Genomic DNA, 23,537 nt, shown 5'->3' on the forward strand with positions numbered 1-23,537 from the left:
TCAGAAGTATTAGGTGACTTGTACTGAGTGGGAAAACCAGATTTTTTATTCCAAGCTCACTGCTCTTTCTTTCTTTCTTTCTTTTTTTTTAACCCATGGCATAGATTCTAGTTACCCTGAATATACACTCCCCCGACTATTCTTTTTATTACACCATTTCTTCTTCTCTGATTTTTAACTTTGTGGTAGCAGAACTCTATATCCAAGAACTGGAACTCTCTGTACAAGTTAGTTCTTAAATAATCTACAGAGTGCAGAATCCTGTTACAATAAACACCATTGAACAAAACCACTTGCTAACAAAACACCATTCTAGAGCTGTCTTTGGCTCCTGACTTTCATCCAGTAAACATTCAAGGAATATTTTGTGAAAGTTTACCCAAATTTCTCACTGGAAACTTGGAGCTTAGAATGTCTTCAAAATTGTGTTCAAGTATCAGGCATCAAGGGAATGAATAGGAAACCTGATGATACTGTTAACATGTTGGTTGTGTGTTCCTTTATACCATACATAGTGCATCTAAAAATCGTTGTTAGTTCAGTTTGTTGTGAACTAAATTGAAAGTACTATGAAAATAGAAAAAAAAAAAAACTCCACTTAGATTTTTTAAAAGGTACTTGGAATCATAATGTCAATTTTAAAAAAGTAATTTGGTTAGTGAATAACCATTTACATTGCCTGTAAAAGTAGCTAATATTTTTTGAGCACTTATTATGGGTCAGTTACCATTGTAAATTTTTAAATATATTATTTAATCTTCACAACAACCCTATGAGGTAAATGTTATCCTAATTTTACAAATAGGGCAACCGAAGCTCAGGAAGGTTATGTAATTTGCCCAAGGTCACACAGCTGGTAAGTGGCAGGATTAGAATTTGAACTTACACTGTGTGACTCCAGAGCCCACATGTTTAACCACATTTAGAGTTAAAAGAGAGTTACATTTGACTTTCAGATAAACAAATCCTAAATATTGCATGGAACATATTGATACTAAAAATGTATTTGTTGTTTATCTGAAATTCAAATTTAACTGGGCATCCTGTATTTTTGTTTGCTAAATCTTTACCAACCCTAACCACACTATTCTGCCTTCTTTAAATTCAGATATCCATATGTTGGGGTTGCTTAATTTGCAGTTTACATATGCTTGAGTTTTGTTACAGAATAAATGATGTTAACTCATATCCACAAAGCTAGGGCAAACCCTCTTGGATTTCTTTTTCCCTCCATTTACTGAAGGCTGGGTTGGTCTGCTGCCAGTCTTCTCCCTGATAGTGCAGTTAAGCGCAAGCTTTTCTCTTCCAGTAAGAAAAGACTTTGCTTACTGTTGGCACATTCTGGCCTCCTGCCTACATTGGGCTTTCTCTCCAGTGGCCAGCTGTGTCTTGCCCAGTGCTCATCATTATCCAACTTCCTTGCCACAGGAATCCTTGACTCTTTCCAAAAGTTGCAGAGCTGCACGGCTGAATAGCTGCTTACTTCCAGACGACAATGTTCACAGAAGGAAATGGAAAAGAACGAGCAGGCTAGAGCTTAGCAGAAAGGGACCCTGCATATAAAAATCTGTTGTATAAAACATGTAAATAGGCAAAATATACACCACCAAACAACTCTTGATTATCCATGGGGACACTCCACTCTGGTGGAGCCTTCATGCAATGTACAGTGTGTACCTGCCTGGCTACCTTCTTTCACCACTCAGGTAACCTGAGCTGAAGAAATGGAAACTGTTTTTAATGGCCACCTAGGAGCCAAACATATTGTCCCTCAGATCACACAGTGCATTAAGAAACACATAAAAAGGACTTTGGAACTAGCTATTCTTTATCATCTTTTAATAATATGGATAACTGAAAAGTAACTGACTATTTTCAAGCCTGGATATTTATAGAATTATCTTTATAGTCAAGATTTTTAAAATCATGCAAATAGCATGAATTTTTATGAACCCAGAATGAAATGATAGTAATAGATAATATTTATTATAACATGAAAATAACATTTTGTCATTATGTGCCAGTCTCTATAAAGAGTACTGTACATGCATTCTCTCTCTCAGTTTTTACCAAAGCCCCAAGAAATTCTGTACTGTTTCTAGTACCATATTACAGATAAGAACACTGAGGCTGCAAGAGGGGAAGCAATTTGCCACACTGTTAGTAAGTGGCAGAACCTGCACTTAAACCTATGTAATCTCACATAGTTCATAAACTTCATTACTACTCAACAATGCCCCTACATCTGCGGTCCCCAATCCCTGGGCCGATGACCACTGGTACCTGTTAGGACCCAGGCCACACAGCAGGAGGTGAGTGGCCTGAGTTCTGCCTCCTGTCAGATCAGCATTAGATTTGCATAGGAGTGCAAACCTTACTGTAAACTGCATGTGCGAGAGATCCAGGTTGTGGGCTCCTTATGAGAATTGAATGCCTGATGATGTGAGGTGGAGCTGAGGTGGTGATGCTAGCACTGCGGAGCAGCTGCAAATACAGATTATCATCAGCAGAGAGGTTTGACTGCACAGAGACCATAATAAATCAATTGCTTGCAGATTCATATCAATACCCTATCAGTGAGTGGCAAGAGACAAGTAAGCTAGACTCTAGTTGCAGGAAAACAAGCTCATGGCTCCCACTGATTCCGCATTATGGTGAGTTGTAGAGTTATTTCATTACATACTACAATGTAATAATAATAGAAACAAAGTGCACAATAAATGTCATGCACTTGAATCATCTCAAAACATGCCCTCCATCCCCAGTCCATGGAAAAATGGACTTACATGAAACTGGTCGCTGGTGCCAAAAAGGTTGGGGATCGCTGCCCTGCATCATAAGATCAGTAGAGCTTCTGTGGCAAAGAAGTAGATTTTTTTAAAAAATTTCACATCTGTTGTCAAATCTTTCACTTCAAAGGCATGAAGTGTTCTCTTTGTTAAATAGTAAAGAATACCCAGGAGGAGGAGAAGGTGGGCAGTAAATGGCCAAAATGGTAGGATTCAATTAGACGATATATGACTAGTACACAGCTTCTACCACAGGTGACTCAGCGCAAGAGTTGGGCAACACCTGAACTGGTCTATGCCCTGGTTCAACTAGATAAGTCCATCGATCACTTGCTTGGATATCATGGCAAAGTCAAGTTGCCAAAAATGATTCCTTTTGTAAAGTAACACTAATATAGATAAGATCAGCCTAGTACATTGTTAATTAAAACATAACAAATAACTAATGAATTAGATGTCTGGCTTATATTCTCTCTGCCTGCCCCCCGCCTTTTTACACACACACACACACACACACACACACACACACACACTGGTGAATATTTATTCTTGAAACATTTGTTGAGAACCTACTATATTCCTGGTACTTTTCTAGGCTCTGAGAATGTAGTAGTGAAAGAAACAGATCAAGTACCTGCCTTCAGGGAATTTATGTTCTAATTCAACCAATGTTTTAATACCCAAAGATTTGAGTACCAGTTTGAAGCCTTGCCAATTATTATAATAGCTCTGTGCTATAGTGTAATTCATTTAATTCTTCCGAGCAAGTTTTTCCTCTGCAAAATGAGACTAATAACACCACTTTAATGATATTGGTAGGATTAAATTAGATACTGTGGAATCATTTTAAAAGGAGAGACCATATCTTTCCATCTTTGTACCCTCAGCAACAAGCATAAGTCCTTGCCAAGTAGGGAGCCACAGTTAAGGTTTGTTGAATAAATGTGCGTAAGGTCCTATATGTGTGAAGTACATTTTTTGTTTAAAATATTATACTTGCTCTTCCAATCCTTAAAATTCACTGCACCAACAGGAAAGAAAGGTACGTTGGGTATTGCAGGCATAGCATATATAATTCTACTCTTGGGTTATAGGTTTCTAAGAGTTCATGCTCTAAAAATACATTTTCTAAACATTGATTAGATGGAAGCCTCTTTTTATCGATTGTATCACAATCTGAATGCTTCTTAAATGCCTTTTCCATAAATTGATCCTAGCAGTAGCTATGCTGGTCCTGTCAGTTCTACGAATACCCGCATTCTCTAGGATTATAAACTATAACTGAGTAGTGTGAGTATTCTAAGTTTGGGAAGCATTTGGAAGAAATTCTCAGCCAACAGTAACATGAAAAACAAATATAATTAATCTGTTTCTCTTCAAAAGTGTGAATTTCATGTTAGAGAAGTTTCTTAAAGGGTATAAAGACTTTCTCTTTGAGAATTAGTAATGTTACTATTAATATTAGACAGGGGAATGAATGCTCTACAGACTTCAAGAAAGTGTTTAGCTCAATTCAGTGGCTATTTTAGGAGTACCTCATTTTATAAGGTGCAAGACTTACACTGAAAGGGGCACTAACATAATTAAAACTCAGTGACCTGCAAGGGGTAATATTTAGTAATGGGAATAAAATGAATGCACAAATATACTACAAGCTAGCATATAAGTGTCACAGAGGAGGTACAAATGGAAACCATGGGAATTTAGAGGAAGACTCCAGTTATGAGCTGCAATGTGAGGCAAGCTTTCAAGGATTTCAACAGGTTTTAGGTTTGGCGGAGAGGATGGGAGACATTTGTTGCAGGCAGAGAGACAATTTAATGAGTTGGCTCCTTTGTAAAAAGTTGGTAGAAATTACAGCAAGTAGTTCGATATATGTGTAAGGGCGTACTGAAACTAAGTCTGGAAAAATAGGATGGAGAGTGGCAGACTGAGTAGTCTGTATTTAATTTGACGGGGAACTAGTGATCATTTTTAAAACAGAGTGGTCCAAAATAAATTAATTAATTAACTTAATTGAAAAAAACAGAGTGGAGTCTTGATCTGGCCACTGCTTTAGGAAGATAGTCTGGCAAGAACACAAGATGGATTGAAGGGCTGCCTGCCCGGCAGGATTGGGGAACCCGGGGCTTTGGGGCCACATGTGGCCTCTGGATCCTTGAGTGTGGCCTTCTGATTGAATCCAAATTTTATAGTACAAATCCTTTTAATAAAGTTTAATGAAGTTTGGATTCGGTCAAGGGGCTGCACTTGGGGACCTGGTGGGCCACATGCGGCCCCAAGGCTGCAGGTTCACCACCTCTGGTTGGAGATAGGTAAGGGCAGATGGAAGAGTCATTGTGTAGGAAGTACAGTATCTATACCTGTGCAATCCGGTACAATAGCCATGTGCAGGTATTGAAATCTAAATGTAATTAAAACGAAATGAGATTTAAAATTCAGTTCCTCAGTCACATTAGTTTAGCCACATTGCAAGTGCTCCATAGCCTCACGTGGCTACTGTACTGCACTATGCAGAAAAAGACCGTGTCTTTTGATGGCAAGGGGGAACATTCTATTAGCTCAGCTCGCTACACCATGGGGGCTAACTGGGCACAGGATGAAGAAGAAGGATTACAGGACACCGAGGTGTGGCAGCTGACTGAGAAAGGTAGTGCCATGAGCAGAAAAAGGGAATCCAGGAGGAGGAAGAGCTGGATTTAGGAGGAAAGGTGTCGGTTAAGTTTCTGTCAAACACCAGGTGAAATAAAGTGTCTACACAAATGCTTGGGTGTCCATGGCAAAAGGAAAGGGTGGGGAAAGAAAAGCACCCACTGAGCTATCTCAAAGCTTGTGACAGAGCCCCAGCAGGACCTAATTTGCTTATCCCCTCCTGCACTCAGTTTCTCCCCAGTTTGTGCAGCTCTCTGAAGACGACAGGTGGTTGATCCAGCTCCTCGACCTCACCAGACCAATGGCTCACATACACTGTGCCGAGGCCTGCCCAGGGCTTTGCTGTTTCCTTAGCTCCTTGCTGCCAGCCTAAACCCCTTTTTCTCACAGATACTTTGTACTTCCTCTCCCAGAACCTCCTCACTCACCCTTCCCCATGCTCAATCCTTGGAAAGTCCCCTTGCCCTTATTTACTCGATTGCTTCCTCTCCAGCTATTCCTTCCCTCAAGGACCACCAAACCATCAACTCACCACTTTTTTTACTTGATCTCTCCCCTCCCAGCTTAGATTGCAAGGTCTATCACCAAAATCGCCCCCTTACATAACACCCCTACTCCTGTCATTGACTTTCATCAGTCAAATACAATTCTCCAACCCCCAGAGACTGGAGTGTCGCTGGAGGACACCCACTCAATGTTGCTGAGTTGCCTCAACTCCAGAGGGCCCTCAGTGTCGTCCCTACACTTCTCTAGTCACTCTTCCACTCATCAAGGGTATTATTTCTCACCTTCTTCTATCTCCTTAAATAGCCAACAGCCTCTGCCCACTCACCTATTCTGTGCTCTTTAGTGCACAGAGTAAAGGAAAGCACACAGACCAGATCTTACCTCATCCATCCCAGTAAGTACTCAGTGCGAATCGGGAAAAGGTGCATAGATATAGTGTGTTGTATGTTGGACTGCTAAAAGGCACCACCCCTAGAGGTGGGTCAATTAGAAAAGTGCCCCTTCCTCCAGACTGATGTGGCCCCACCAGGGCACACAGCTTGGTAGCAAAACAAGAGCTGAATTTCGGCCCCCCACCTTCCCCTTCTGCTTTGCAGGGGCTGAGCATGCCACCACCAAATGTACTGCTTGATCTACCTGCATCTGCACCCATACAGTCTCCTCCTGTCCAAAAATAGTGTGTGAACACATTCTCTTTTCTCCTATCCAAGGCCAACCCCTTCACTTCTGTGCTAGGTCTCATTGCTTCTCATTTTCTTGGGGATAATCTTTCTCCAATTTTCTCCTCCTGTGTTCTGTATCATCAACTTTACATCTCTAAAGGATCATTCCAAGATACCAACGTAAGGAAGCATTTCCCATCTTAAAATACCCTTCCTTGATCCCAAGTACCCTCTGGCTACTGCCCATTTCTCAGTTGCTCTTTAAAGCAAAGCTCCTCAAGAGCTGTTTAGACTTGGTATAAACCATTTGTCTTCTTCACCTCCCATTCTCTTAACACATCCTCATCAGACTTTCTCCCCTATGACTCCACTGAAACTGTTTTCATCAAAGTCATCAGCAACTTTCATCAGGCAAAATCCAGTGTTCAAAGTCTCAGTCCTCTTTTTTCAATAGTATCTGATAAGACTGATCATGCCCTCCTTTCTGAAACAATCCTCTTTCAACACTCCACCCCTCTCTTGGTGTTTCTGTTACCTGACTGGTAACTCCTTTTCTATCATACTTAACCTCCAAGTGTGGCCCTCTCCTCTAGCTACTCCCACTCCCTAAGTGACCCTAAGTAGACCTAAGGCTTAAAAAGCATCTATATGCTGATGAATCCCAAATTTATATCTCTAGACTCACATATCCAATTGTTTACTCCACATCTCCACTTGAATGTGTAACAGGCATCTTAAACATAACACATGCAAAACAGAATTCTTGGTTTCCCCACCCCAGATTTGCTTCTCCTTGATTCTTCTCCATCTCATTAAATGGCACCACCTTAACCTAGTTATCAGGCCCTGAAACTAAGAACCGTCCATGATCTTTCTGTTCCTTCACACACTGTCCCCCAATCCAAAGGCATTCTAATCAAAATGTGTCTTTAAAAAATAAAATAAAATAGCCCTCTTCTCATCCTGTATGCGGCTGCCATCCTAGTTAGTCCAAGCTACCATGAACAGCCTTCTTACTGGTCTCCCTCCTGACATTTGTGCTTCCCCGTTGCTTATTTGACACACATCAGCAAGACTAATTTTTAAAAATGTGTGTATCTGATGTGGACATTCCTTGGCTCACCCTCCTCCCTTGGCCTCCAGTTGTTCTTATAATGTCCCATAGGCTCCACAGGAGCTGGCCACTTCCCGACCTCTCACCTCTCTATTTTACATTGCTATCTGGCTTACTGTGCTCAGCCATACTAGCCTTTTGCTGTTCCAGCAACAAGGTAGGTGCATACCCCCCACTCCCTGCCGGGTTTATGGCTGATTTTCTCTCCGCCTGGAAATGCTGTTTCTACCTAGCCCCTACCCCGCCCCAGTGTTTGCTAGGCTTATTCCTTCATATCATGCATGTATGTGCTCAAAGGTCTTCTTTGAAAGGTAACATCTAACCAGCTAGAGAGTCATCCCATCCCCTGCTTTATTTTTCTCCGCACGAGTTATCATTATCTGCAACTTTTGTCACTTGTTTGTCGTCTGTCTCCCCTCGCCCACCCTACTAGAATGCAAACTCCATGAAGGCCTTTGCTTGTCTCTATGGCTTTATCCCCTGCGCCCAGTACAGTGCCTGGTACCTAATAGGTGCTCAATTAGTACTTGCCAGATGGTTGCGTTCCTTCCAAATTCTATTCCTCCCGAATCTTTAGACCCCCTCCTCGTTCCATTTCTGGCCTTACCCACCCCCTATTCCTCCCTCTGCGAAGCGGAAACTCCCCGCTCCTTTTCCATTAGTTCTCGGCTCTCCCCAGCCCTTCCTACGCGGCTCCTTTAAGCGAACGCCCCAACTCCGCGGGGAAGGCGGGGCCGAAGCCCCGCCGTCGCCGACTCAGGGAGGCGGGGCGGAACTGGGGGGCGGGGCCTGCGTGCTGCGTGCGTGCGCGTTCTGGAGGCGCCGCCGCCGCTCCCGAGGCCGCCGCTGCTGCCGTCGCCGCGCAGAGCCGGAGCAGGAGCCACGGCCGAGAGGAGGGAGGAGGAGGCGGAGGAGGTGGAGGAGGCGCCGGACCCAGGGGGTGAGTGAGGGGCGGGGAGCCCCAGCCGGTCCCAGAGGGAGCGGGGGGCGCGGGTCGGCCGAGCTGGGGCTGAGGCGGCTCGTGTCGCTGGTCAGTCCCCTGGCTCCCCCTTCCTCCTCCGCGTTCCTCGGTGTCCGGGGCGGCGGCCCGGGGGCCTGGCCGGCGGGAGGGGCCGGGGCTTAGGAAGGCCCGGCCGCCTCCAGGGCCAGAGCCAGCCACGCCCGCGGACCGAGCCGGTTGACTGTGGCTGGGCCTGCGGGAGACAGTCGGGAGTGGCCCGGGTCGGCCGTGGGAGAGAAAGAGGACATTGTGTCCCCCACCCTCCCACTCCCCGAGGTGTCATAGCACAAGCCCATTTCCTTCGCCGTCTCCCCGGACACAGTGCCCTCGCCCCTCGCTGCCCGAGAGTTACGGAAGATTGGACATCTCTGCCTTCCTCCTCCTCTTGCGTGTCCCCAGACTGGGGTCAGAGCTTCCTTCAAACCCAGCTCTCCGTTTGGGGGCACACGAGGAGGAAATTGGAGGGCTGGGTGAATTTTCTGCCCTCTGTCCTCTGCTAGAGAGGTACGGGTAGACTGGAGCGTTGCCCTCTGCGTGTTCACTTGTGTCGGGGTTCAGGGTCTCCCTTTTCTTCCTTTATTCCCCCAGTGGATAAGGCTGACATCTTTACAGCCCACTCCACCTTCCAGCCCCTTTCCCGCCCTCTTTACCCCGTGTCTTCCGTAACATGCCATGTGTTCGCCTTTGCTTGGGTCTCTGCTTCTTCCCAGGATTTTGTTAGGGCTTTTAGGTCACGGTGTGATTCTCATTTTCCTCCAAACTAGGGTTGGTAGAAGTGTCACTTTCCCCCTCAGGAAGTTAAGGACGGTGTCTTCAGTTGAATTGTGTAATGTATCGCTCTGGGGAGAAGATGAGAGGAAGACATTTGTGCCTGAAAGATGGGATCTCCTCATAGGGCTGAGAACCAGAGTTTAGGGGACCTTTGACCTCTCGAAAAAAGAACTAGCATTGAGGAGTAGTGTATTCCATTTGGGGAGGGAAAATTTTGTCACCGCGTTGAAGGGAGGAGGGAATAAAAAATGAAGTGGAATAACAGGGCAGAAGATTAATGGGCCACAGCCTTACAGGTAGACACTGTTTTCTGCTTCTTGGGTGGCAGATGATGATTCTTGATGTTTTTATTACATTAAGAGTAAAGTATCAGCTCTTAAAACTTGAGGCTCCTACCTTCAAAAGCTTGCTGACAGGCAGTCTCAGAAGAGATGCTGCTGGAAACAGGATTTGGAAACTTTCTTTGGGTTTCCTGTCAGAATGTGTGGGAGTGGACATGTTTATGGGTAGTTTTTCTTTTCTTTTGATGTAATTGATTTGTGTGATACTTAGACATAATAAGTGCTAAATTAAGCCCCTAGACCTTCTTTCTGTCTTTACTATGTTTTGCTATAACACTTTTTGTCTTGGAATTATATTTATATTGTTTGATATTCTTTTTTAGTGTGATGTTTCAATGAATCTTCTTTCCTTGGTATTTTGAATTATGTTCTGTTTCAGATACAAGTAGGTATAAGGTTTTGAGGATCATACATGTTCACTATTTGTTGAATGAATTTAATGATTACAAGGATGTATCTATTGTATATCTTCTTTTTGAGAGGTACCTTATATTAGGATATTGCATTTCATTTCCAATATATAAGATAGTAATTCTTAACCTTTTCTAGGCCACTGACACCTTTGAAAATATGATGAAATACATGAACTCTCTCTCCAGAAAAAAAAGTTAATAGATATTTATGCGCAAAATTTTGTATTCAGTTTTAGGGACCCTCTGAAGCCAACCATGGACACCTGTCTTACAAGTGAACTGGAATCCCTGTGTGTTACGGAGTTTCATATTAAAACTGTTCAAAAGTCTGTTCATTCTTTGTATGGGTTCAGGAATGACAGGATCTACATTTAAAGACTAAACTTTGGGTCTTTGAGAACAAGATTTTTCTAGTAATTTTTGGCTGCTTAAAATCATAATCACAACTGACTTATGGTTTTTATTGTACAAACTACTTTTTAGCAATATGATCAGCACTTGAAAATGTTCACAAATCAAACTATTCATTTTCCCTTTTCAAGCTTATTCATATACATGGTTTTTCATGTACTTAATAATTATCGTATCAACATTCAATATTGATTCAACAAGCACTTATTGAATGCCTACTATGTGAATAAAACAGTCCTTTCTGTCATAGAGCTTGTATTCTAATCAGGAGAGACAGGCCATAACCAAATATAGAATATGTCAGGTGATGAGAGCTATCCAGAAGATTAAAGTAGGGTGGGGGGAGAAAGAGAAAGTGGCAGGGTAGTCAGGGAAGATCTGAGACTGGAGCAGAGACATACAGGAAGTGAGGGGTGTGTACGCTCTTGGGGAAGAAGATTACAGGCAGAGAGGACTGCAAGTGCAAAGACACCTGAGTGTACTTGGGCTTTTTGAGAACAGCTAGAAGGCCATTGTGGTTGGAGGACAGTAAGCAAGAGGGAAAGTGAAAGGTCTTGAAGTTAGAGAAGTAGCTGGGGCCACTGTAAGGCTTGTAGACCCTGGTAAGAACTTTGGATGAGATGGGAAACCACTGGAAGGTTTTGAGTAGAAGAGAGACTTGTTCTGACTTAAGTTTGTGAGCATGATTTTGGCTGCTGTGTGGAAATCAACTTGGGGTGGGGAGAGGCAAGAGTGGAAGCAGGAAGACCAATTAGGAGGTAAATAATCTTAATTTCTAGCCTTTTTCAGTGATTACAAATAGTTTATCTTTCTGCTGTTGGGCATATAGGTAGTTTCCTTTTTCCCTCCTTTATGTTTTTTTCCTCTAACTCCAGATAACCCTTCTTTATTAAAATAATAAAGTGAACACATGCATATGCAACATTTTTTCTTTTGGAATATTTCCTTGGGATTCATTTCCAGAAGGATTACTGGATCAAAGTGTATGAATATACTTGTCTTCTGATGTATATCTGAATTGCCTTCAAAGAGTAGGTTATACTAGTTTTGACACCCACAGTTGTTGAGCATAAATTTCATGTTAATGTCATTTGCATTGGGTATTACTATTTAGCACTTAAAAAATAATTTCAGTCATAAAAAGAAAACTTTTAGATTGTTAGGTTGAATTTTTCAATAGCTTACATTTAGAGTTCATATATTAGCTCACCTCTCTCCAGTATTTAACAACAGGGTGCTAATTATTGGATACAGAGATGAATTAGGCAGGGTTTCTGCCCTCAGGGAGTTTTACAGTCTGTGGTAATATATGATAGTTAAATAACTCGAGATCTAGCCAGTGTTTACTAACTTTGTTAGTATATGGTTGATGATCTTTTATATAAAATAGGTATTTCAGGTAGGCAGCCAATTTTTCATATGGGTAATTACTGTTGTTTATTTTTTACAAAGGAATTTTTAATGGTATCTTGTAATTAATTTCTGTTTTGTATGATTTTAGAATCTTATAGCTAAGAGCCCCATGTTTTGTTGTTTGCAATAAATTATGCAACAGGTACTTAGTTGAGGACTCTCATAGTTGAATTTTTAAGTTGTTGAAATTCTTCATAGTTATTTAGAAAACAGAGACTATTGTTTTTGTTAAATAAGGTCAGCCTTGCATCTTTGAAATTTTTTTTTAGTTTAGGGGAGGATGATATCAGTCCGTTCTGATAGAAAATTATACCACTGTGAGGGCTTTGTTCAGCATTTCTGGTTCTGAAACCCAGATGGCTTGATTTGGCATAAGCAGGGAGCTTCAACATCTCTGAAAGGGAGCAGGTTGAACTAATTGAGTCACCTGAAAGCACCTAGCTCTGTGTCTGATATGTGCTAAGGACACAGTAAGTGTTCATTGAACCTCAGATAACCTCTAGGCTACCAGTTCTAAAATTCTCTGGTTTTAGATATTCAATAAAAATAACTCATATTTATCTTTTAATATTGTGGTGCATTTGAAATTGTGAACATGAGCTTACTTTCCCCTAATGTTTCCTTTCCAATGATATGAATCAATTATAATAATTAATTGATTACAATTAATCACTTGTAAAAGAGGTATGGCATATCTCCAAGTATTTTTTGCTCATTCTGACATTACATAGTTTTTGCATGACTTAATGCCAAATTCACATCTTATGAAAAAGTTCAGCATTAAACAAAAATATTTAGGCTTTCATGTGTTACTGACACAGTTGAATTGTCCATTTTTTTTTCTTCTTTTTCCCCTTTTTTATGGACCTGAAATTTGGGGATTACAAGTGGTAGTTTTCATGTGCTTTTCAGTCTTTCATATACAAAGATAATATTGGTCTATTTACATTTTTATTTTTTTGTATTATAACAGTGTTTATGGGTTTGCACTGAATGATTCACACCCTCCCAGTCCCCTTGGCACGCAGTTTTGAGATGACTGGTTGAGAGGGCAGTTTGTTTCAAAGTTAAATGATCCAGATGAGTATTGAACCTATAAGCTTAGCTTTGTTCATTATCATGATGTTCTGATCAACAAAGCAGTTCAGCAGAGAACTGTGCCATGCTCTCATTTCCGCTTGAAAATAGGCCGTTTAGAGGTAGAAGGTAGAAGCATGCACATACACCCCCCCAATAAAAAAAGGAAATTGTGTGTGATTATTAAGGTAGAGTTGAAACAGGAAATAGTGAGCTTTTATAAGTGGCCTAAAAATAATCTTTTAAATATAATTTTCAGAAGTCCATGATACATGTAAGTTTAATATGTTTTATGAAATAAATTTCAATCGTTAGACAAGTTAATGGCTTTTTTAAAAGCACTAATGACTTATTTAGGCTATGTAAGTCTGAAAAAAATTCTTTATAAATCACTCCAGTTTTCCCAGTGTTTCCTGTCTCTAGCCTGTTTACTTCACATTGGTAGTGAGTGGGTCAATGTGTGGAGTGTTAAAGTTAACCAAATTTAAAATCAAATGTATAATCCTATGATTGGTCTCAGAATATGTTTAAATTAGGCCACATTTCATAAGAACAGGAATATACTGAACTACAAATAACTTGATAAAAGCTACTCTTGGATTAAGTAAAACTTGGAACACCCTACCTTAAACTCACAAGTATATACACCTGTGTTATTCGTGTTTTTTTGTAATTCTATGCTATATCCACTTATTCTGGATATACAAAATAATTTTGCTCATGATAGACTGGTTTAGCTATCAAAGAGAAAACTATAAAGAGAGGTGCAAAGAACTGGATGCAATTATTTGGACAAATCCCAAATGCAGTTTGCATGACTCTAAGTTAGCAGTAGGAAATCTCTTATTGCAGACTATACATTTCAGTTATGTCAGATGTGTAATTTGGAGATTAAATTTATTCACTGTATTTTCAATGATATTTTAAAATTCATTTATAAATAGGGTCATTCTGTTCTGGACAAGTTGGCTATATTATAAAACATTAAGCAAGCAACCAAGCAGTTAATTATTGTAGAAGTCGAAAATTAACACTAATCTTTGAATTTTATGTAGTTTACAATCTATCCCAAATCTGTTGATGCCTTTGAAACTGCCGTTTAAATCCCATTGTATGCTTGTGGAAATGTTGCATAATTTCATTGATAGATTTCAGACCCAATCTTGGAACAGGTGTTTTGAGTGACCCAAAATTAGGCTCTTTGATGGACACAGCTCTAAAAGTGTAGTTTCTGCTTTAATTTATAGTCTAGTAATTTGTTTGCTAGAGCCTTACATATGTTTTGTAAATAAATGTGTTTTCATGGTAGAGTAAAAGTAGAATGATATTCATATTCTAAGTAAAATCAGTGTGACTATTTTAAGTGCCCCCTTAGCTGTTGAACAGTTCTTTCTGTGATCTTATTTTCTAATAGCTTCTTAGTATTAGAGCAAATCAATTTCCGAGTTGTTTAAAACATAGTAAAATAAGAACTATTTGCTTTACTGCCTATTTTGCTTCAGTCCAAGACATTTTTTTTGTAAATTGTTTTTTTTGCATGCACGCACACATGTATATACTTAACACATTGTAGGGAAGTTGTTTCCTTGTTTAGCCAGCAATTTTAATTCTATGGGACTTTTTTTGTAGAACAGCTTGTTAATATTTTTTCTGCACTGATTAAAGTCGTCCTGTGACTCTAAAGTTAACTATCAGCTAGGACAGAAATGTACAAATAGATAAAATGCACCAATGTGCATTTTTAGTGAATGTTGGTAGCTTGCCAGTTTTATTTTTAAGTTCCTCCCCACTCCAGACCTAATTACGATGTGCTTATAAGGCAACAATAGTATATTTAGTTAGTTCACAAAATGAGAATAGTTTTTCTGGTTTTTCCGTTTTGCATGTTTTGAGTTAGGATTAATTAGACATTTATTATTCTCAATAGATACATATAGTTTTCAGTCCACTTAACTGCGATGCTTGCTTTTGGTGCATTGCCTGACTTTTAGATAGTGGGCCTTCTGTAGTTTTGTAAATACAGGTATTACTGAGTTTTGGATGACATCCTTTACACAATCTGAAAGTAAACATGAACATAATAGAAGGTGGAAACAAATCTAAGGTTTTCTTTGCACTAGGAAATATAGTTTCTACTCTGACTAATGTGCGCTTGTTAGGTTCAGGATCATTTTCAGTGGCTATGACTGCTTAAACATTTTTTTTTTCTGTTTAAAGTATTTCATGTTACATTGTGACAAATTTTGAAAAGAACATAAGTATAAAGAAGAAATTGAAAATCAACTATGATCACATCATCCAGAGAAAATTATTGCTAACATTTTAATGTATATTTTTCCAATTCTTTCCTTGCATGTACAAATTTTTAAGTTTTTTACAAAAATTGGAATTATACCTTTACATATACTGTTTCGATCTTACCTCTTTTCCCTGAATGGAATGTTGGTCTCCTAGTGTGGGACTTTAAGGTTGATTCTTTATAATATGACTATCTTAAGTAACACTGGGGCAAACATTTTTGTACATTTATCTTTGATTGCGTCTCTGTTTTTTTTTTTCTTCCTATAGGATAGATTCCCAGAAGTGGGATAACTGGATCAGAGGGTGATTACCCTGTGTATAAGAGTGTGTGTCTCACTGCACCTTCAATGGCATTGAGTAGGTCAGTTTTTATAATCTTTGCCAATTTGATAGATATCTGTTACATTCTTGGGGTGGTAATCACAAACTCCTCATATTATTAATAATCTGTGAAACCTTCGTAGTATATGACTAGTAATTTGCGGTTGTCTTCCAAAAAGTTGGTTGGAAAGATTTTCTTTAAAAATATTTTTGGTAAAAGTAATCTTTGTGACAGAAGACATTGGATTGAAGTTGTAATTTGAGCATTATTCTTTTTTTGGAGAGAAATAGAATTTCAATGTTCTTCTTTTACTAAAACTACAAACATGAGAAAGCATGTTATATAGTATGTAGTAAGTAGAAATATAATGTGAAACTAATTATTTCAGATAGATGAGGTGGGTAGTCACATGGTTCTGACTTTAAAAAAAACATTGATAACTGTTCATGTTGAGAGCAATGGCTCTGGAATTAGGCAGCCTGAGTTCACATCCTTGCTTTGCCACTTACTAAGTACATGATTTGAGGCAACTTACTAAATACGTATATGATTTGATGTTTCTAAACCTTAGCTTTCTTATCTTTAAAAGGAGAGTGATAATACCTACTTCAGAGGATTGTTGAGAGGATTAGAAATAATGTGTAAGAGTGCTTGGCACACAGTAGGTATTTAATAAAATCTGTTTTTGTTGAATTTGTTTTTTTCTGCCAGTCTCCTAGAGGGCAGGAAATATCTTGTTTTTGTGTCCTTGTTTACATGAATAAATACAGAGATGCAAATGGGCCATGGTGAGCAATGGCAGAGGGAGGAGAATGATGGATGTTCTTTGTGGTAGGAATGGCATGTGCCAAGATAAAAAGTAGTTGGGTGTAGTTGGATGACAGGAGATTGGTTTGACAGAACCTAGGCTTTTGTATAATTAGAAGATAATGGAGATAAAGCCATACATATTGATTGGGGCTAGACTTTATTAGTTATTGAATGCTTGGTGCAAACTTTATTCAAGAGCACAGGAAGTTTTGGTATGAAGACAATGACTTGATAAGAGCGTTCATCAAAAGTAAAAGGAATTTGGTTACAGAATACAGAATGAATTGAGGAAGGAAGAGACTGAAGACAGTGAGGATGTATTAATAACACAGGTAAGGCAAAATCTGAAGGTCTAATGGAAAATGAGAGGGAAAGTTTTGGGGCAATTGTTGGGAGTCACCCTTGTAAAGTTCTGTGTAACCAATTTGGAAATTGAATTTAAAAGAAACAGTCTGAGTTTAACATCTAGGCCACGTGAACTTAGGCAACCTTTTCAAGAAGATAGGATTCACTACACTTTGGTTGTTACTACCTTTTTTTTTTTTAATTAAAGGGTAAAAGATTCCTATCGTTTCATCAGGGAAAAGCATATGTTTATGCTTTTTTTTTTAAACATATGTATAGTCTCCTGCAGAAATATTATTTAGTTAGCATTTTGAGTTTTGGGTTAACACAGGGAATCCTTACTTTAAACTTTGTATTTCTGGAGGTATTATCTTAAAATTTTTAACTATAAGGTGAAATTGTTCTGTATGTGGTTTTTATAACATTCATGATTACTGCTAGACTTTAAAAATACCAGTTGTTTGAGCAGAAGTGATGAGAAGTGAAATATAGATTTCTTGTTTGTTAAGCAGCTTAGAATATTAAAGGCAGTGAAATATGGAGCAACAATAAAATAGGAAATTGAGTGTGTGATCTTTAGAAAAAATATTGCTTTTAGTATTCTTGTTCTTTTTCTTACCCCTTAATTTCCTAATTTTAAAAAATGAGTTTGTAGATGCCATTTTTAGTCATTCTGTGTTTCTACTTGTACTTTCCACTTGGCTGAATATTATACAAGCCAGGTAGCCAAAAGATTGATATTAATAGTATTTCTTTTTGACTGATCAGTAACCTCATATGAGCTATGAATTATCTGCTCACTATCTTGCAGTCAAAAAAGATGCAACCCCCAATTTTTTAAAAATTCAGGCTGTGATACTTCCAAAATGTTAGCATTTTTTAGTTTTCAAATATTGTCTAAATTCAGAAATAAAGTCCTTATTTATTTGTTATTTTTATTCAGATCTCTTCCCTTTTAAAGTATCCTTGAAAATATCTTGAAAATATTTTTAAATTAATTAGCAAATGTAGCAAATAGAGTTGGAGATTGTGTGTGTTATTCTTTTACAAATACTGTGTTTTCCTTATGCAAAACTACAAAAGCCCACATCTGGTCAACTGAATGATGAGTTCATTTACTATTCAAAATAATGATTTAATGTCACATACTGTAAGTTTCTAGTTGAGTCTATTTTGGATAGGTTTGAGGATATTTCTGCCTATTTGTCAACAGAAATCAGAACTACAATCATTCTCCTAGTACTGATTGCTATCTCTCCGCACCCCCGCTAGCATCCTCAAACAATAGCTGAGAGAACAGGATATTCCCTGATTTGGGCCATTCTGGCTGGCACTGGCACTATGATGGCCTTTCTGTATGTCTTACATTCTAAGAAACCTGCTTGCATCTTCTCTAGAAGAATAAATTGTTAGGTAAGTAGCTAGCAGTTCATGGTATACTATTATAAGATAGTTCAGTCAAGTTTTACATGAGGTGCCATATGAAGAGTCTGAAACATGAAGAGACTTTTATATCCTTCTATTCCAAAGGATTAAAATAAAATGAAATCCACTGATTAAATACAATATTGTGTACATTTTTCTTATTTATGGAAAGTTTTTTTCTTATTCCTTTTGAATCAGCAATTTTGAATGCTAAGCGTAAGTTCTTTACTAAGAAATAAGTCATTCCCCCAAAATAATATTAAACAGTTGGTTAGTCATCCAGCAAATATTTATTGAGTGATTATTGGGTGTCTGCTACTATTCTAGGAAGAAGAGAGTTAGCAGTGAATAAGATGGGCTGTCATGGAGCGTTTTATACCAGTGAAGCGTTGGTGGTAGTACAGAGAAACAGTAAACAAACAAGTAAATGAGATCATTTCAGAGGACCCAAATGCCATGAAAAAACTATAGCAAGATAAAATGATAGGGCAATGGAGTGTTGAGGAAAAGCTCCCTGAGGTGGTGATATTTAATGTGGGACCTGAATGACAAAACACCACACACCTGCAAGAAGAGGGAACCAGGCAGAGGGCCCAGTTGGTGCCAAAGACCCTAAAGTGGGAAGTAGGAAGTCATGTTTAAAGAATAACAAGAAGGCTCTTGTTACCACAAGGCTGGGAAGAGACTAGTAGATGAGGTTGGTAGGGAGCAAATCACATAGGTCCATGGTAAAGGGTTTGGATTTTGTTCTTATAAATATAAAGGGAAGACACTGGATATCATTACTTCTCTTTACGGATAAATATGTGTCATGTGGCCGGGCACGGTGGCTCATGCCTGTAATCCTAGCACTCTGGGAGGCCGAGGTGGGTGGATCACTCGAGGTCAGGAGTTCGAGACCAGCCTGAGCAAGAGCGAGACCCCGTCTCTACTAAAAATAGAAAGAAATTATATGGCCAACTAAAAATCTATATAGAAAAAATTAGCCGGGCATGGTGGCGCATGCCTGTAGTCCCAGCTACTTGGGAGGCTGAGGCAGTAGGATCACTTAAGCCCAGGAGTTTGAGGTTGCTGTGAGCTAGGCTGACGCCACGGCACTCACTCTAGCCAGGCAACAGAGCGAGACTCTGTCTCAAAAAAAAAAAAAAGTGTCATGTTCAAATTTGAAGACGTGTTATTCATTATACTGACTTGAAACAAACCTGAAGGGTAAATAGTTTTTGTAGACATACAAAATCACTGACGTATGGTCCATAAATTATGTATTTCCTTGGGGTCTGCAGAGATAGGACGGAATTATTTTTAATCCTGTAAAAAGTCTTATGAAAATTGTGTATTTGCTCCAAAAAGATTTATACAGGTAAAATATTGTGCATCTTTTCGTTGACCAGTAATTATATTGACTCAAGTCTTTGGGACTAATTACCTCAAATTATTACCATACAATGTGGTGACTTGCAAGTTGTTAATGAAATAAAATATTGTGCTTGCCTCTCAAGAACCTAGCATTGAGTTTCATTAGTTTTTATTTTATTTATTTATTTTTTTTGAGTCTCGCTCTGTTGCTGGGGCCAGAGTGCTGTGGCGTCAGCTTAGCTCACAGCAACCTCAAACTCCTGGGCTCCAGAGATCCTCCTGCCTCAGCCTCCCACGTAGCTGGGACTACAGGTGCCCACCACCCACACCGGCTCATTTTTTCTATTTTTAGTAGAGATGGAGTCTCACTCTTGCTCAGGCTGGTCTCAAACTCCTGAGCTCAAACGATCCTCCTGCCTCAGCCTCCCAGAGTGCTAAGATTACAGGCATGAGCCACTGTACCCAGCCAGAGTTTCATTAGTTTTTATGTCTGACAGTGTGATAGTTCTGATTAGCCTTTACTTATCTGGCTAATAAAATGTCAATGCAGTTGGTAGATAAAAATCTTTAAAGACATAGAATCCATGGAGAATAAGAGAGATTTTTCATAGAAAGGTTGGGAACCACTGATAAATGTCCTAATCTCTAGGGAGACCTACAGGGAGAGGAGTACTAATATTTTTTTTTGAAGGTAGACCCCTTTCATCCCATTTAACCTGCACGGCAAATCTATGAAGTAGATATTGGTTATTGTCCAATTTTTACAGGTGATGAAACTCAAAGTAATTATATGATTTATGAAAATTCACACAGCTCTAATTATAGAGGATCATGCAAGAAGTCCCTTCTTGTACTTCTGCAGTGCAAAGCAGAAAAATAGTTGATCAGTAAATATTTGTGTCTTGCTTACATGCATGCATGAATGAGTAAGAGAGTGAATAACAATAAATAACAGAAGACTGCCTCTGCCCCTGTAATCGTTTTTTTGTGGGTCACAACATTTTTCTCCTAGAGGTCTAGGAAATTTCTTCAGAAATAATTGATTTCACCTATCTTTTTTTTCTGCAACACCCCTCCCCAATGATGTTTAAATTGCTTGTAATAAATCACACAGTAAAAATTCTGAGGAGGGAAATAACGACCAGACACTTAGTGTAATTTTCTCTTAGGTTTTGTTAACTTAAAGTTTTCAGCTTTTAAAAAAATATATGCACAATTAATATCATCTTTTGGTTCTGTTTGTATCTCTTAGCTATTTTTGTAACTGTTTAGCAATTTACTATAGTATTCTGAAGTGAGGTGATTGAATAACTGTAGTCAAAATGTTTATGTAGGCTGAGCTAGTGGCTCACGCCTGTAATCTTAGCACTTTGGGAGGCCAAGGTATGAGGATTGCCTGAGACTAGGAGTTTGAGACTAGCCTGAGCAAGAGCAAGACTCCCATCTCTACAAAAAAATAGAAAAAATTAGCTGGGGGTGGTAATGTGCATCTGTAGTCCCAGCTAGGCTAAGGCAGGAGGATCACTTGAGCCCAAGAGTTCGAGGTTGCAGTGCGCTATGATGACACCACTGTACTCTAGCTGTGGCTACAGAGAGAGACCCTGTCTCAAACACAAAAAAAGTTTATGTAGCCAACATTAGTTATCTACCTAATGTCTGACTATCACAGTGGGGTGTGTGTATAGATGGGTGTGTTTTTGTTTCTCTCTTCTGTTAGTATGTCAGCATGTGTGGTTTGTTCAAAAATACAAACTGATAATTCTGGAGCATTTAATGGTTAGAAGGGTATAAGGAAATATGTATAATGAGAAGGTTTTTTTATTCAACTGATGTCTGTACTGACACAGAGTACAACTATGAGATCTCTAAATCCCATGTTTATAAAGTTTCTAATTCTTCAAATTAATTAATATCTTAGTAAGAGTTTTGTTTTGTTTTTTGAGACAGGATCTTACTTTGTTGCCTAGAGCTGGAGTGTGCAGTGGCCTAATCATAGCTCACTATAACCTTGAACTCCTGGGCTCATGCTGTCCTCCTGACTCAGCCTCCCCAGGACCTGGGACTACACACATTTAAAAAATATGGGTGATTTTTAAAATTTTTGTAGAGAAGTACTCTTGCTGTGTTGCCAAGGCTGGTCTCAAACTCCTCGGCTCAAGCAGTGCTCCTGCCTAGGCCTCCCAAAGTGCTGAGATTATAGATGTGAGCCACTGTACCAGGCCATGTATATCTAAAAACGGATATGGGTGGAACTTTTATAAATTTAATTATTTAAGGATATCAGATTGATTTAAGAAAAACCATGGGTAAGTGATTTGGGAAGGAGAATCTTATAATCAGACCCACCTTTATTTGTATGTTTAGATTTTCATATGTTATTGTGTTGGTGATTCTTTTACATTCAAGTGATAAGTCTTGGACTATAGTAACTCAAAATTCGTCAAATAATGTATGCTTTTTAAAGATGTTTCTGTGCCTTTTGACTATTGAGCTTCACATTTAGGACAAATTTCAATTGTAAAACATCCCTTTGATTTTTAAATAATTGTTTAGTAATATCTGACTAGTATTTCACTCAAATGTTATAATTTTTACATTGGAATACGACAGCATTAAAATTCAAGAACCAACCAAAATCTTCAGTCGAAACCATGGGTAGGAAGATTTTAGATGATGTAGTCATTCTGTTATTCCCATTATGCTTTAGGCTTGTATTACTTTCATCAACAGCACAAGCTTGAGATCGTGTCACCACTCAGTGCCATCTGCTTACATGTGTATGTAAGCAATAATAGGCTTTAGATAACTGGACATAAAGAATCATTGCTTTGTGGTTCTCTTAGCTGACTCTGCTTAGTTTCAAGTGTACTGGGCTGAGCTTGTGTCTCACAGTGAATTGTCACAGTTTTGATCTTTTGCAACCATAACACATAACCATGTGTTCAGTGTCCCCTGTGTGCTGACATACTGAGAATGGACATGTGAAGTTTTTCAGTAGTGAAAAGAAAATGCCTGTCTAATCAGTAAAATTTTAAAATGATTTTTTAAAACATTCAAATACTTGCAAAAGAGAGGGAGCTTTTTATGTGAAGGACCACCTATCCCCTCCGACCCTGTGATTAATTTTCAAAATATAATAAACTATTTTTTTTAGTCCTGTGAGTCAAAGTGTTCTTTAGAAAATCAGTCATAAAATTGCATTTGTCTGCCCTATTTTTTAAAAGTGCTCTATTGTTAAGGGAAAAAAACAAATGGCCAGTGTTTACGTAGTATGATTTTGGTGCTTATTTTTACAAAATAGTATTCATGTGTGGAATGTAGGCTAAAAAGAAATACACCAAAGAACCTAAATTGTTATCTTCAAGTTGTGGGATTGCAAGTGCTTTTTATTTTCCTCTTTAAACCTTTTATTTTATGAGCTTTATACATTGCTCATATATTTTATAACCAGAAAATGAAAGTTCTAAAATGAATTCATTATAGAATATGAAATTAAATATAATGAAACTTTTAAAGATGAAGATTCTTAGGGGATAAAATGAGTTTAAAGGCTTTACAAATGAATTAAATAGAATTTATGAAATGGAATTATATGTTATGATAAAAGTTTGTAGTTTAAAACAGAAGCAAAAGTGAGTTGCCTTGCAGGGGTAGGGAACCTGCGGCTGTAAGGCAAAATGTGGCCTCCTAGGTCCTTAAGTGCGGCCTTTTGACTGAATCCAAATTTTGTAGAACAAATCCTTTTATTAAAAGGGGTGCAGCAGAGAAAGATGAAGCTTTTCTTGCCTCCTTTGGTGTTTAAAAAAGAAGAATCTTGAAATCAGAAGG

General features: G+C 38.8%; 1 protein-coding gene across 3 annotated transcripts in view; it reads left to right on the plus strand.

Moving 5' to 3' along the window:
• The first annotated feature begins 8,543 nt into the window (after positions 1–8,543).
• RAP1A (RAP1A, member of RAS oncogene family) overlaps positions 8,544–23,537 on the plus strand; it is an 83,845-nt gene continuing 68,851 nt past the window's right edge. Inside the window, exons 1-2 of one of the 3 annotated variants that reach the window (XM_045546798.1) lie at positions 8,544–8,664; positions 15,719–15,812. The gene's annotated coding sequence lies outside the window, so the exon portion shown is untranslated. The remainder of the gene's footprint in view (positions 8,665–15,718; positions 15,813–23,537) is intronic. The other 2 variants (XM_045546797.1, XM_045546799.1) reach the window with 2 other exon arrangements.

The sequence above is a fragment of the Lemur catta genome, chromosome 3 (assembly GCF_020740605.2).
Source record: "Lemur catta isolate mLemCat1 chromosome 3, mLemCat1.pri, whole genome shotgun sequence".
Taxonomy (NCBI): Eukaryota; Metazoa; Chordata; class Mammalia; order Primates; family Lemuridae; genus Lemur; species Lemur catta.